We start from the raw sequence: 12,304 nt of genomic DNA, 5'->3' as shown, positions 1-12,304 counted from the left end.
TTTTCCCTTAATTTTTCCCCTTTGTATAGGCTGTCAAGTGTCCATTTATATATATATATATATATCCCTCCGCCACCTCCCATATACATCCGGATCATCGTTCGTGAATCCGGATTGGACGTTCAGTTCAATGCGGATGCATACAGTAGACATTTTGTTAGAGTAACCGACCACGCACAGCAGTACCTTGGCAGCTGTTTGAATGTAAGTAATTACTGTCCTGTTATGCCAATACCGGTTGATTAATCTACTGGCAGAGATGATGATAAGTAGCACGACCTGGTTTATTAAGTGAGAGTGTTTGAAAAGGTTTTAGATACAAAGTTTAGAAATGACTTGTTTGTTAGTCTCTTCACCACCGGAGGAAATCATACGTTATTTTCTGTTATGATTTGATCAGATTTTTGATACTCATTTAAATCTCTTAGATCTTGCATATTATTAGAATAAACAAGATGGTATTACTTGTTTTCATGCTTTTTTTTTTTTAGTTCTGTTACTTCCGGGTGTTTACGTAATAGTACATGATTGTCTTGTAACCACAGAATGAAATCTTACGGGAATTGATTGCATGTAGAGAAGATACCAGGTCTTCACTGTAATACTGATGTTTTGGTGAAGCATCATGTTATTGGCTTTTATTGTAAGCTAACAAGATAAGATTAGGGCTTGTGTGATAATGTGGTCCACGGAAAGTCTATCGTCGTCTTGGCCACGACAACGTCCCTGGGGATTGACGTCTTTCTTACCAATTTTGCCATCAGATAAGCCTAACCCCAATCTATCTGAGAGATGAAGATATAACGAGTGAGGGGCAGGTCTGTAGTGCACTAGGACTTGAGGCATGGGAGTTGACTCGGTTAATACTTGCTAATGACATCTCTGGTGGGAGAATTTAGAGAGAAACATTGAAAATGGAGACAGAGTTTGTGAGAGAGTGTGAAAGGGGAAAGTTGAGAATAGATATGAAGAATATGTAAGACCGATATGCAGGAGAGGGTTGAGATGGGATGGTTCGAGTTCAAGTTCGAATGGTTAGAACCTTGAAGTGGAGTGTTTTAGACACTTAGGATTAGTTGTGGCAATGGATAGACCATGGCAACTGAATTAAGTCTTGGGGTGAAAGACTAGGCTAAGTTACTGATTGTATTAAGGAGTATTTAGAGGGAGAGGTTTGTGTCTGTTAAGGCATAGATGGATATGTTTTAAGGTACAAGTCTTATCAGTGTTGCATGCTGTCATGTGGTGCTGCCTCAGTGTTGCAAAAGCCTCATAAAAGGGGTCGTAGGGTCACTTGACCAACTATGTTACATATGTGAATGCATCAGTAGATATGTATGTATGGTGTACATGTTGCATTCCTTGATTATGATGATTTTTATTGAATATTTATTTCTGTTTTGCAGGACAGGTTGGTGAGAACAGAATGTTACGTGATCTAACATCAGTGTTAGTCGGGGGTTCTCGAGGTCTACCACCTACGCTTGCTTTCTTGTTCAAGCTGGCTTGGGCCTCACGGATCCGCCTGCCATTACTTATTGCCATTGGATTTATGGTTACCAATATCCATCTGAGGTTAGAGATCAACGTTAATATAGAAGTTGGTGAGGAAGAGGTTATGCCAGACCAGCAGGTACAACAGGGAGAGCAGCAGGTGTAGATAATGTATGCTGCCTTTTCAAGATTAACATTTCTGTCAAGTAAGTTGAAAGCAGTGCAGTAGGGGAAATCAATTAAGTGACCCCCTTTCTTTAGCAATTGTGAATCTTGAGTATTTTATAGAAATTATATCCATTCTCATTTTCCTGTGGATCAGGTGCATAAAATGGCTAAAGATATTTATTAAATTTTCCTGTGGATCAGGTGCATAAAATGGCTGAAGATATTTATTGATACCTTCACATTAGATATTGTTTGATAAAGCAAGCTATTTTTCTACAGAGTTTATCTCCTGTTAGAATTGCCATTGATTTTTCATATATGTTTTTCCCTTATTCACACCATTTTCTTTTTATATAATTTTTCATTCATCTTTTTCCTTTCATTAATTTTATCTTCATTATGGACAAGATTTTCTTTATTCTTTGCCATTCTGCATTTTTGTACATACATTGAAGTTTAGAAATATGATTGTGTTACATGTGTTAGATCTGCTTATTTTTGCTGTTACATCCATTTACATTAGAATCTGCAATTAAGATAAATTGTGGCAGCATAGATTCTTTGAAGAAGGAAAATGTAACTTTGCCTGCTTGTATTGAGCATGTTAGCAAGACTTGGGTTTTGGGTGGAGGGATTGCTAGTAAAATGCTGACTAAAGTCATTCTTTTTGGGAAGTATTATAGTGTGAAGAAAAGACAGAGTTAAGGAGGCTAAACTTGAGAGATGTAATTGCATAAAGATTGGTTGTATCTGTAGAATTGGGTATGACAGAAGTTGTATAAACTTGGAGGAATAATATTTACAGGAAAAGTACTCATGGGAAGAAAGTGCATTTGAATGATGAGATTCAGAATTAGTTCCGGTAATGGGATGCTAAATTTGGTGGAGAGCTCAAAAGGAGAATATATAGAAGTGTGGAAGTATTGTGACATGGTGCTTCTCCGGTGTACAGCAGTTAGCAGACAACATACATTGATTGAAAGTTTGACTGTAAGACTTTTCCATTTCATAATTTGCGAACCATATATTTCTCTTACCTTTCTCATTTTTAAGGATATGTATATGATTTGTGCACTAATCATCGAACTCCCAATAATTCTTAATATATTGGTCATCCAACTCCCAATGATTCCTAGTACATTAGTCATCCAACTCCAAATAATTCTTAAGCAGTCATTTTTGTTTTTGCAGGACTTTGCTTCTTATCCAGTTTGGCAAGAATAAGATACAGTACAAAGCACTGTACATTAGTATGGCAAGATCATTACTTAAGCCAGGGTAAGGTGTAGATCAGCTCATTCTGGTTGGTAAAATTCTTGAAACTTTTTGTGATATAATTTCTATCTGAATGATTTATGATAGTGTTATACAGTAGCACTAGAGGACTGGCAGTCATTATGAGAGGAATTCTTACTGTTGGACATAAATTTATGTGTTTGGCCCATATATAATATTTGTTTACAGCATACTTGCGTACTATATTCACTTTTGCATTTTTTGGCGGGACCTCTCATGAGGAAAGTAGAAAATTTCATTGCTGAGTACTACCACTAGTAATGATTGTTCAGTATCATTTGTTCTTACTTAAAGATTCTTCTGGAATTCTTGTGGAATACTTACATTATACTTCAGTATGATTACAATTTCAGAGATTGAGATCTGATGACACTTGTATAATTGTTTCTTGTCTTGGTACATCCTCCCGTTTCCCTCTGCGAGCACCGATTATGGCACAGTAGGCACACTCGGTAGACCTACGTGTAATTTTTTTTTTTCTACTGTGGTTAGAATGACCATGGCATTACCTCACATGATGCTTTTTTTGATCAGAATGCATGGCAAAGGTTATTGCTGTGAGTATAGACATGTACATCTATTGTTCCTTCAATCGGTCGTCATTCTTGTTTTATTGTTTAATTTGTTATGCTTTAGATTCATACCAATCAGGAACTAGGCACATTATCAGTGGGTATTCTCCCATCATCTGACTTGTTCAGCCTTATGTGTGGAATAAATGTAAGTCTTCTGTTGCTTTCTTCTCATACTCACAGATCCCTGTAGCCCATTGTCAAAATTATCTCGGACAACCTATTCAAATCATTCTTTCCTTCTCTTTTCCTATCTCGATGGCAGTGTATCTGTATTTCATTCTGATAAAGCCAAACTCTTCAGCTCTCTGCTGTACCATTTTGTCTCCCATAGATGTATCTCTTTCTCACCATGTGAATTTTCTTACGTTCTCTTATCACAAAGTCCAAGGCACTCCTATGTCCAGAAATGAGTAAAAGAAATAACCCAGGTGATGTCTCTCTTCAAATTTTAGAAAAGTTTGCCTCGTGAGTTTGTTCTTGTGCCTGTGTTTGCTCATTTGTTTAATCTCCATCTCAGAATGAGCACTTTTCCATCTTCTTGGAAACATGCACTGAATCAACTGTTTCAAAGTAGCTTTGGTTTCTGTTTCAGTATTTTATCTTTTCTTAATTTTTATTTTCTTCGGTACCTTGAATCTCGTAGTTTGGAGGTATTTTTTCCAACATATCCTCCATGGTTGTTTAATTTGTTTATGGATGGGGTTGTTAGGGAGGTAAATGCAAGAGTCCTGGAAAGAGGGGCAAGTATGAAGTCTGTTGGGGATGAGAGAGCTTGGGAAGTGAGTCAGTTGTTGTTCGCTGATGATACAGCGCTGGTGGCTGATTCATGTGAGAAACTGCAGAAGCTGGTGACTGAGTTTGGTAAAGTGTGTGGAAGAAGAAAGTTAAGAGTAAATGTGAATAAGAGCAAGGTTATTAGGTACAGTAGGGTTGAGGGTCAAGTCAATTGGGAGGTGAGTTTGAATGGAGAAAAACTGGAGGAAGTGAAGTGTTTTAGATATCTGGGAGTGGATCTGTCAGCGGATGGAACCATGGAAGCGGAAGTGGATCATAGGGTGGGGGAGGGGGCGAAAATTTTGGGAGCCTTGAAAAATGTGTGGAAGTCGAGAACATTATCTCGGAAAGCAAAAATGGGTATGTTTGAAGGAATAGTGGTTCCAACAATGTTGTATGGTTGCGAGGCGTGGGCTATGGATAGAGTTGTGCGCAGGAGGATGGATGTGCTGGAAATGAGATGTTTGAGGACAATGTGTGGTGTGAGGTGGTTTGATCGAGTAAGTAACGTAAGGGTAAGAGAGATGTGTGGAAATAAAAAGAGCGTGGTTGAGAGAGCAGAAGAGGGTGTTTTGAAATGGTTTGGGCACATGGAGAGAATGAGTGAGGAAAGATTGACCAAGAGGATATATGTGTCGGAGGTGGAGGGAACGAGGAGAAGAGGGAGACCAAATTGGAGGTGGAAAGATGGAGTGAAAAAGATTTTGTGTGATCGGGGCCTGAACATGCAGGAGGGTGAAAGGAGGGCAAGGAATAGAGTGAATTGGAGCGATGTGGTATACAGGGGTTGACGTGCTGTCAGTGGATTGAATCAAGGCATGTGAAGCGTCTGGGGTAAACCATGGAAAGCTGTGTAGGTATGTATATTTGCGTGTGTGGACGTGTGTATGTACGTGTGTATGGGGGTTGGGCCATTTCTTTCGTCTGTTTCCTCGCGCTACCTCGCAAACGCGGGAGACAGCGACAAAGTATAAAAAAAAAAAAAAAAAAAAAAAAAAAAATCCTCTGATAGGAATTTTGGAGTGTATTATTTCTTGACCCTTGATATTTTGAAAGTATTTTACAAGTTCTAGCATTTTTAATTTTTTTTCCTCCAGTTTTCTTCTCGGTTGCATGGCACCATAGTTGATGTATCTCCCTTTCCATCATATCTCGTCATTTGTGGTGCTCCTTCAGGTTCTGCTTTAACTCCTACCATCCTCTTGCTTTGTTTCTTTTGTTCTCTCTACTATGTATTCTTTTCAGTGTTATGGTCATGACTTGACTCTTTTCTTTAACTTCTTTTGAAAATCAGTTTTCTTCACTTACTTATTTTGTTTGTCTATACTTTTTCCTTGCTTAATCAGACCTGGATGATATCTCTTAGTCTTGTTAACAAGATCTAGTCATCTTCAGTTCATAAAGTTAGAACTCCTTTCTATTTCTCTCTCTGGAATCTCTTTTGGTTTTACATTCTTTCAGAATTTTCTTGGTATTGATTTAATCATGAGTCTTGTATATACTCTTTATTGCTGAAATAGGTAAGTCTCGTTGCAACAACCTGGGATTCTGGTCAGGTCCTAGTTGTATTTCTATTCAAAATAGCCTCTAAAGCTCCTTGTCTGAAGAACCATATTCCCATCTGGGGTTTCTTTCACAATTTGTACCTAGGTCAGTTAGATATGGTCCTCTCTGTCCACTCCCCTTCTAACTATACAATTTGAGCTTTACTCTCATTGCCACCGAGTTGCTTTCTCTCTCTCTCCTGCTCGTGTGAACTTTAAAGCCTCTTGGCGAGAAAGAAACATTGTTATTAAGATGCAGGGCTACCATTTGATGTATTAAACTAACATCAAGCAAAAATAGATGAGAGCCCTGCAAGATAAATGGAAAGAATATTCAGTGTGCAGCCTGGAGAAATTTAAAATGGGATGCTACAACAGTAGAAATATTTAAAAGAAAACCTGACGTTTTGGTAAGTTGGTTCCAGATGAACTTGGGTATGATGGATAAGGAATAAGTTGTGTCAGAGAGAAACATGAGTCATCTTGTAAGATGTGTACAGAGCTCTAGATGCTAGCCTTGCTTTTAGCAAAGTCTCATCATAGTTACTTGTATTTAGGTACTTTCATTTATATATTACCTTTGGCTTTCATTTTCCATGCCTCTGGAAATGGCTGGGTCAAGCAGCACCAGACAGAATGTTACATACCACAGGTGTTATGTGTGATTTGGTCTGTTCAGTATCTACTTCTTTTCTTCTGCAGCAACACTTTATTTGAAGGGCATGTCACTACTTGAAAAACAGGTGACACCACATTTTTCTCTCAGAAGACTTGACCCTGATATGGACACATTGCCCACAATTGATGCCTGAAAAAGAAATAGAAAACTGTATTCATTGTAAAACATACCAGATGCTGAGTGTATGTACATGTTTTTAGATGGTGTATTGTATTTTAGAATCATGATTTTAAAATGCTGAACTTTTATGATTTGCTGCATGAGGAATTCAGGGAAGCCAATTTCCTCTTTCCTGGGTGTAGGGACTAGATCCCTGGTCAGCAGGGTTCCCTGGGATAGCGAAAACCTCCCAAGGCCCATTATATATAGAACTCCTACTGGTATCCCTTTCAAAGTAGAGGATACGAAGGATTTCATGGTAATTAGAGGCCTTACTAGAAGTCCATATGAATAAAGGTAATAATGGATTCCTGATAATGATGGTCATTGATAATATTTTGATACATGTATTGCAATGATTTTGAAGTATTTTTTGCTATGACCATATAGTTGTGAACTGATTAATCATGGTTGTGTATGTGAGGTTATCTTAAATTTCTTTAGGCTTGATGAGGAGAGAGAGATTGCATTTTCACCTTGGTGAGAGGTCACTTTTGACCTCGGTTTCATCATCATTATTTTCTAATTGTTCAGACTAGCTTCATAGAATTTAATAATAGTTTTGTAGGGTAGATGAAGTATGTAAAGCCTCTCAAAGGACCATTTTCTAGAATGCTAATAATTAGGTAAATTTAACTACCTGCTACTAGATTGTTTTGCCAACCTCATGAATATAGCCACATTTACATTTTTCTGCAATGCACTTTCTCATTACATCATTTCCTTTCAGCATAAGCATCTCTGCTTGTCTCTTTGCCGTAAACTGTACTAATATTAGCATTTGTAGTCTTGATTCTTTGTCCTTTTTTATATTTATGTATCTATGGCTGACATTTTTCTTTGATAATCGCCTCTTGTAGGTGCCTTATCACTAAAGTAAGCAATAACATAAATTAAGAGGCAAAGACATAATAGATGGTAAAATGCAATGCAGCTTTGGGATGTAAGATGAAATTACCGTGAAGTCGCCAATGCCAGTAGAGTATAAGAAAGATGACGTGGAAGAAGATGGTTTATGAGCTCGGTTATATAAGTGAAGCTCCTTTGGTGTAGAACATAACTTTGATGTTGAATGTGATCTTGTACAGGGAAATTTGTTTGCTCTGTATGATGAGGATTACTTTCTTCTGCTGGAGGTGTTTTCTCTAGATAACTAAGTGATGAAAGTTGCAGCATCATCAATTAAGTTCTTAGTTGATTTAGTCTCTGCTAAATGTGAAGTAGGTCTGCTTTGAGAACTTTTGATGCAGAAAGACCTAGTTTTTAAGTTGTTGTTTGAGGTTAAACCTCCCCACAAATCAGGAGGTGCAGGCCCTATGCTCTAGGGTGGCCCGCCGGTGGTGAGGAACCTTAGCACTGGACCTAGGGAGTTGGGCTTGTTATCCCACCAGGCCCTCATGAGAGCCAGGCTCTTTCTGGATTTGTTAAGAATGCATATTTCTTGGAATAAAAAGAAATGGTAAATGATATCAGATATGGTAACATCATATTGAGAAGATGGGAGATATGATTGAATGATTTCACAGCTGTTTAGACTTCTGTAGGCAGACATTTAGAGAACCTATGTAAACCTGAAAAAACAAGTGTAGTGGATTTGTAAGTGGTGTGTAATGGGGAGAGAATCAGCAGGGAACGGGTATGGGAATTGAAAAGGAAAACAGTGCGTGAATGTCCAGTGATAAGGGATGGACTAAGAATTGTAGAATTAAGGATGAAGTGAGAATGATTTATTATGTAATTTACTGATGTTAGCCATGGTTGTATGTATGAATATGTGAGTAAGACAGAAGGGTATAGAGACTGGAGATAATTCTACATGATAGTCACATAGTTATCGTGGAAGAGTCAGCAGATGAGCTACTGGATTTGATAAAGTATACAAGTAATATGGATGGATTGTTTTCATGTTTAGCAGAGACAAGGAAAGAAATGCCAGGATTTTTATGGCATTGACAAGTTGATAAATCACCGATGATGTAAGGGTTTTGGTGAACAGATAAAGTGAGCCCGAAGTTGTGGCAGGGTCAATTAGAAGGTCTAGTGTTACCAACTTTACCATAAGGCAGGTAGTATTAAAGAAGGATTTCCTGAGAGTGGATATGGTATTGAGCTAATGGCGCGAAGGGTGAGGACGTTGAGAAATATCTGTTGTGCTGAGTGAGGGATATTTGATGAATTGAATAGACTGAGTTAAATTCTTGATTATGAGTTTGGAGGGATTGAATATATTCTCTAATTGGTGGAAGTGAAATAGAAAAAGATAAGTGGGTGGAGGTAGATGAGATGGATGTCTTGAGAGTGACTGTAGTTAGGTGATTTAATAGCTTGAGGATTCTATTTAAAAGCTGTATGGGACTGAATGAGAATTGTGCTCTTAGGGGAAGTTGATGAAAATTATTAGAAAATTATATATGAGAAGGAAATTGAACTGACTGAGGGGTTGAGGACCCTGAGGATGAAAGAGTACAGTATGTGCTTGAGAGATGTTTCAGAACAGAGAAATGCAGGAAAATGTGTGAAGGAAATTTTGTGTGAGCCAGGTTGCTGTAATTATATATTTGATATAAGTAGATAGATTTCTTACTCTGCCCTTGTAATGTATTTATATGTTTATGTTTAGCGTAGTCATAAGACTTGATTTATAGGTTACAGTAAACATGGATAGATTACATATACCTGATTTTATACTCTTTCTGATCTGTAAGTGGGATTTTTGATATATGTTGGTGGGATTTCACTGGAGAGGCATTGCTGTCAAGTTGACAAATGCTGAACTATGGGACAAATTTAGTCAGCTGTCTATGAACAACAAATGACAGGTGAATGATTATTGTGAATGAATGTATTTGCAGTACTACAACTGAGGCATAATTTTTATCCGTACAGTACTGTAAAAAGTAAGTTTCAAGTGTTATACCTAAAAAACATAAATTCATAAAGGTAGGCTGCATAAAACAGAAAAATTAATATTTAGACAGTATTGCTGGAATGATAAATGGAAAATTAAAATATCAAAAGTATAGTGTTAATACTTACCAAAGAATTGTACCAAATAACTGCTAATATCTTTTCTGCGTAAGCCACGTGTGTAGGAGTAATTAATGCACAGTTAATATTTGTCTATTATATTCGTTGGAGTCTTCTGGCATGACAGACCACTCTGAATGGATTTTTTTTATTATTCTAATGAAGCAAAGAGTGGTTGAGTCATATACATTTAGTCATTAAACTTTGTTGCTGACTAGGTATGACCACTCATAAAGATATCAACACCATCAATTTGATAAGAGAATTTCATCTCAGCAGTGTCCACTGATGACTAACATGTAGCTCGCTTTTAAAGGAGTTTAAGTACAGGCCTCTCTTATTATGTATGCGGGGGTATATGCATATACAGTGAATGTGGACATAGCAGACATTACAAGGGAAAAATAGGGGTGTACTCTCACTACCTCCCAGAGTTCTCCTTTTCTCTCTTCCATCTCAGAGAAAATGTTTTATTTTACTTTACATAATGTTTACTGAACGTTTTAGTTATCTCGTCCATCACTAACTCCATCCCACCATCACCCATTGTTCATCATCATCATCATATCCATGCTACCAGTACCCTGTGGCCATAACTTTTTTTCCATTGAACTGTCCTTACCTCATCATCAGCCTTTATCCCATCATCACCCTATGTCCATATCTTTAGTTTCTAGAGAAGTTACCCAGGGTAAGGCAGTCTTATTGTTATTAGACGGAAAGGAGTAGTCTAGTCAAAGACCATCTTACTCCAGGCTGTTTCACTGTGTCCCAGTTCTTGCATGGAGTGCAGTGTTGAAGCTTTTCAGGAGCCCCGTTAAAGGAGTTCCTTGCGTTGCTTGATGATATAATGATAAACCCTTCCCTCCATGCATTTCCATTTATAAAATTTGGAACAGAAGGAGCCAAGCAAGGTGTGCTTATCTTCCTTGAAAGATCAGACTGGGGTGTGTGATTTGCATATGGATGTAACCAGGATGTTACTGATTGTAACACAACCTTGAAGCTGCAGGAGATCCATGAAAGGGGTATTTGGGTTTTTGTTCATAGTGTACGTATCCTTATAACATTACTGAAAGGATTGTGTTCATAATATGAGAGGTCAGGAAATATGCCTTACATTTGCCATTCCTTGACACTGAAGAAAATATATAGGTTAAGCCATGTTGCTCGGTACAGCAAAAACTTGCCAAGTATTTAGCAGGTTTTCATCCACTTCAAAGATCTATTCACATAGTTCTTTACTTTGGTATGTTTATGAATTTGATACTACACTTTTTGCTACTGAGAAATGCACTTTCTAGATTATATTATTTGATCATGGCACCCCTGAATGATAAACCAAAGGTATGTTGACTGTGTAGATGAATATTGAAATCACCAAATGGCCCAATGGTTAGTTTGCTGACTCCCTGAATAATGCAGAGAAAATTAAAGATGCTGTGGCTCAGTCACTTATACTAGTCTAGTGATATTACTAAAGTGAGACATCCTTTGATTAGAGAAATGTAAAAAATGTTGGCAATCTTGGTGGAAAATCAGGAGTGGAAAGAGATATCTCTTGGGACAAGTGTGATTTATGCAAAGGAGCTATATATAAATTGTCTCTTCAGAATTGGTATCCAGTATATTTTTTCCTATGGCTATACCATTATGATTAATGGAGGACTTAGAAAAGTTTTGGAGATGTATCCCTGTTTTTCCCCACAATCTATTAAGTTGGCGCAGCACAGATTCGCTGTACTCGCACAACCTCGTTCATTGTTGGGGATGCCTGTATTGCACTGAGATCAAATGGTGATTATATTGTCCTTTAATCTCTCAGAGTTGTGTAGGGTCATATTCAGTTATGGAAGGATACTTTTGGTTGTCTGTTAGCTTTTGAGGTATATCATGGGTGAATGTTATGCTAATATGATGAAACATAAACCTACTTCCATAAAGGTCCTGTAGAGTCACTAGTTCAGATACAGGCCTCAAGAGTGCACCTCTTTGGGAACAATACAGAGTACAGCTTAAAGTTCACTTCACATTCAGTCTGGGGTGAAGAGATTGACATAACCTACCAAGTGCCATATGTGAATACATGGGAACTGTATTTGTGTAAATGTAATGCACTACATAAGTGTTCAGCTGTTAGGAATTTAGTAGAATTTTATAAATTCATCATCCTTTAACCCTTGCCATTGTTTATTATGTGGTTATGTAATTTTTGATAATGGCAATATTTTTTTCATTTAGATTATGGTCAGTGATGTAATGTAATGTATTTTTGAGTGTTTTCAGATGCATTGCTTTGATTTGTTAAACTGAATTCTTTCTGTATTTATTTTTAAGCACTGATATATTTTAACTGTTATACTGTATATAAAAGTGGATTCATAGTCCTTCACTATGTATAAAAGTGTACTGATGTAATTGTACATTGCGCTAACTTTTCCTTCAAGACACATTTATAGCTAACCACAATATATTGTTGTATTGGTACCTTCTTATTCATTTACCTTGTATATTTTAGGTTGGCCCTTCAATCTGCTGATGAATATAAGAATAGTTTCTGTCAGTAAAAAAAGATTGACTGCATGTCT

At 37.3% G+C, this 12,304-nt stretch overlaps 1 long non-coding RNA gene across 1 annotated transcript; it reads left to right on the top strand.

The window, feature by feature from the left end:
- Positions 1-102: 102 nt before the first annotated feature.
- On the top strand, positions 103-5,315 carry LOC139761139 (uncharacterized). Its single transcript, XR_011715464.1, has 3 exons — positions 103-204; positions 1,407-1,700; positions 2,854-5,315. It is a non-coding gene; the product is annotated as an uncharacterized lncRNA (long non-coding RNA).
- Positions 5,316-12,304: the final 6,989 nt, after the last annotated feature.

The sequence above is a fragment of the Panulirus ornatus genome, chromosome 39 (genome assembly GCF_036320965.1).
Source record: "Panulirus ornatus isolate Po-2019 chromosome 39, ASM3632096v1, whole genome shotgun sequence".
NCBI lineage: Eukaryota > Metazoa > Arthropoda > Malacostraca > Decapoda > Palinuridae > Panulirus > Panulirus ornatus.
This window is presented reverse-complemented; position numbering and strand designations above follow the sequence as displayed.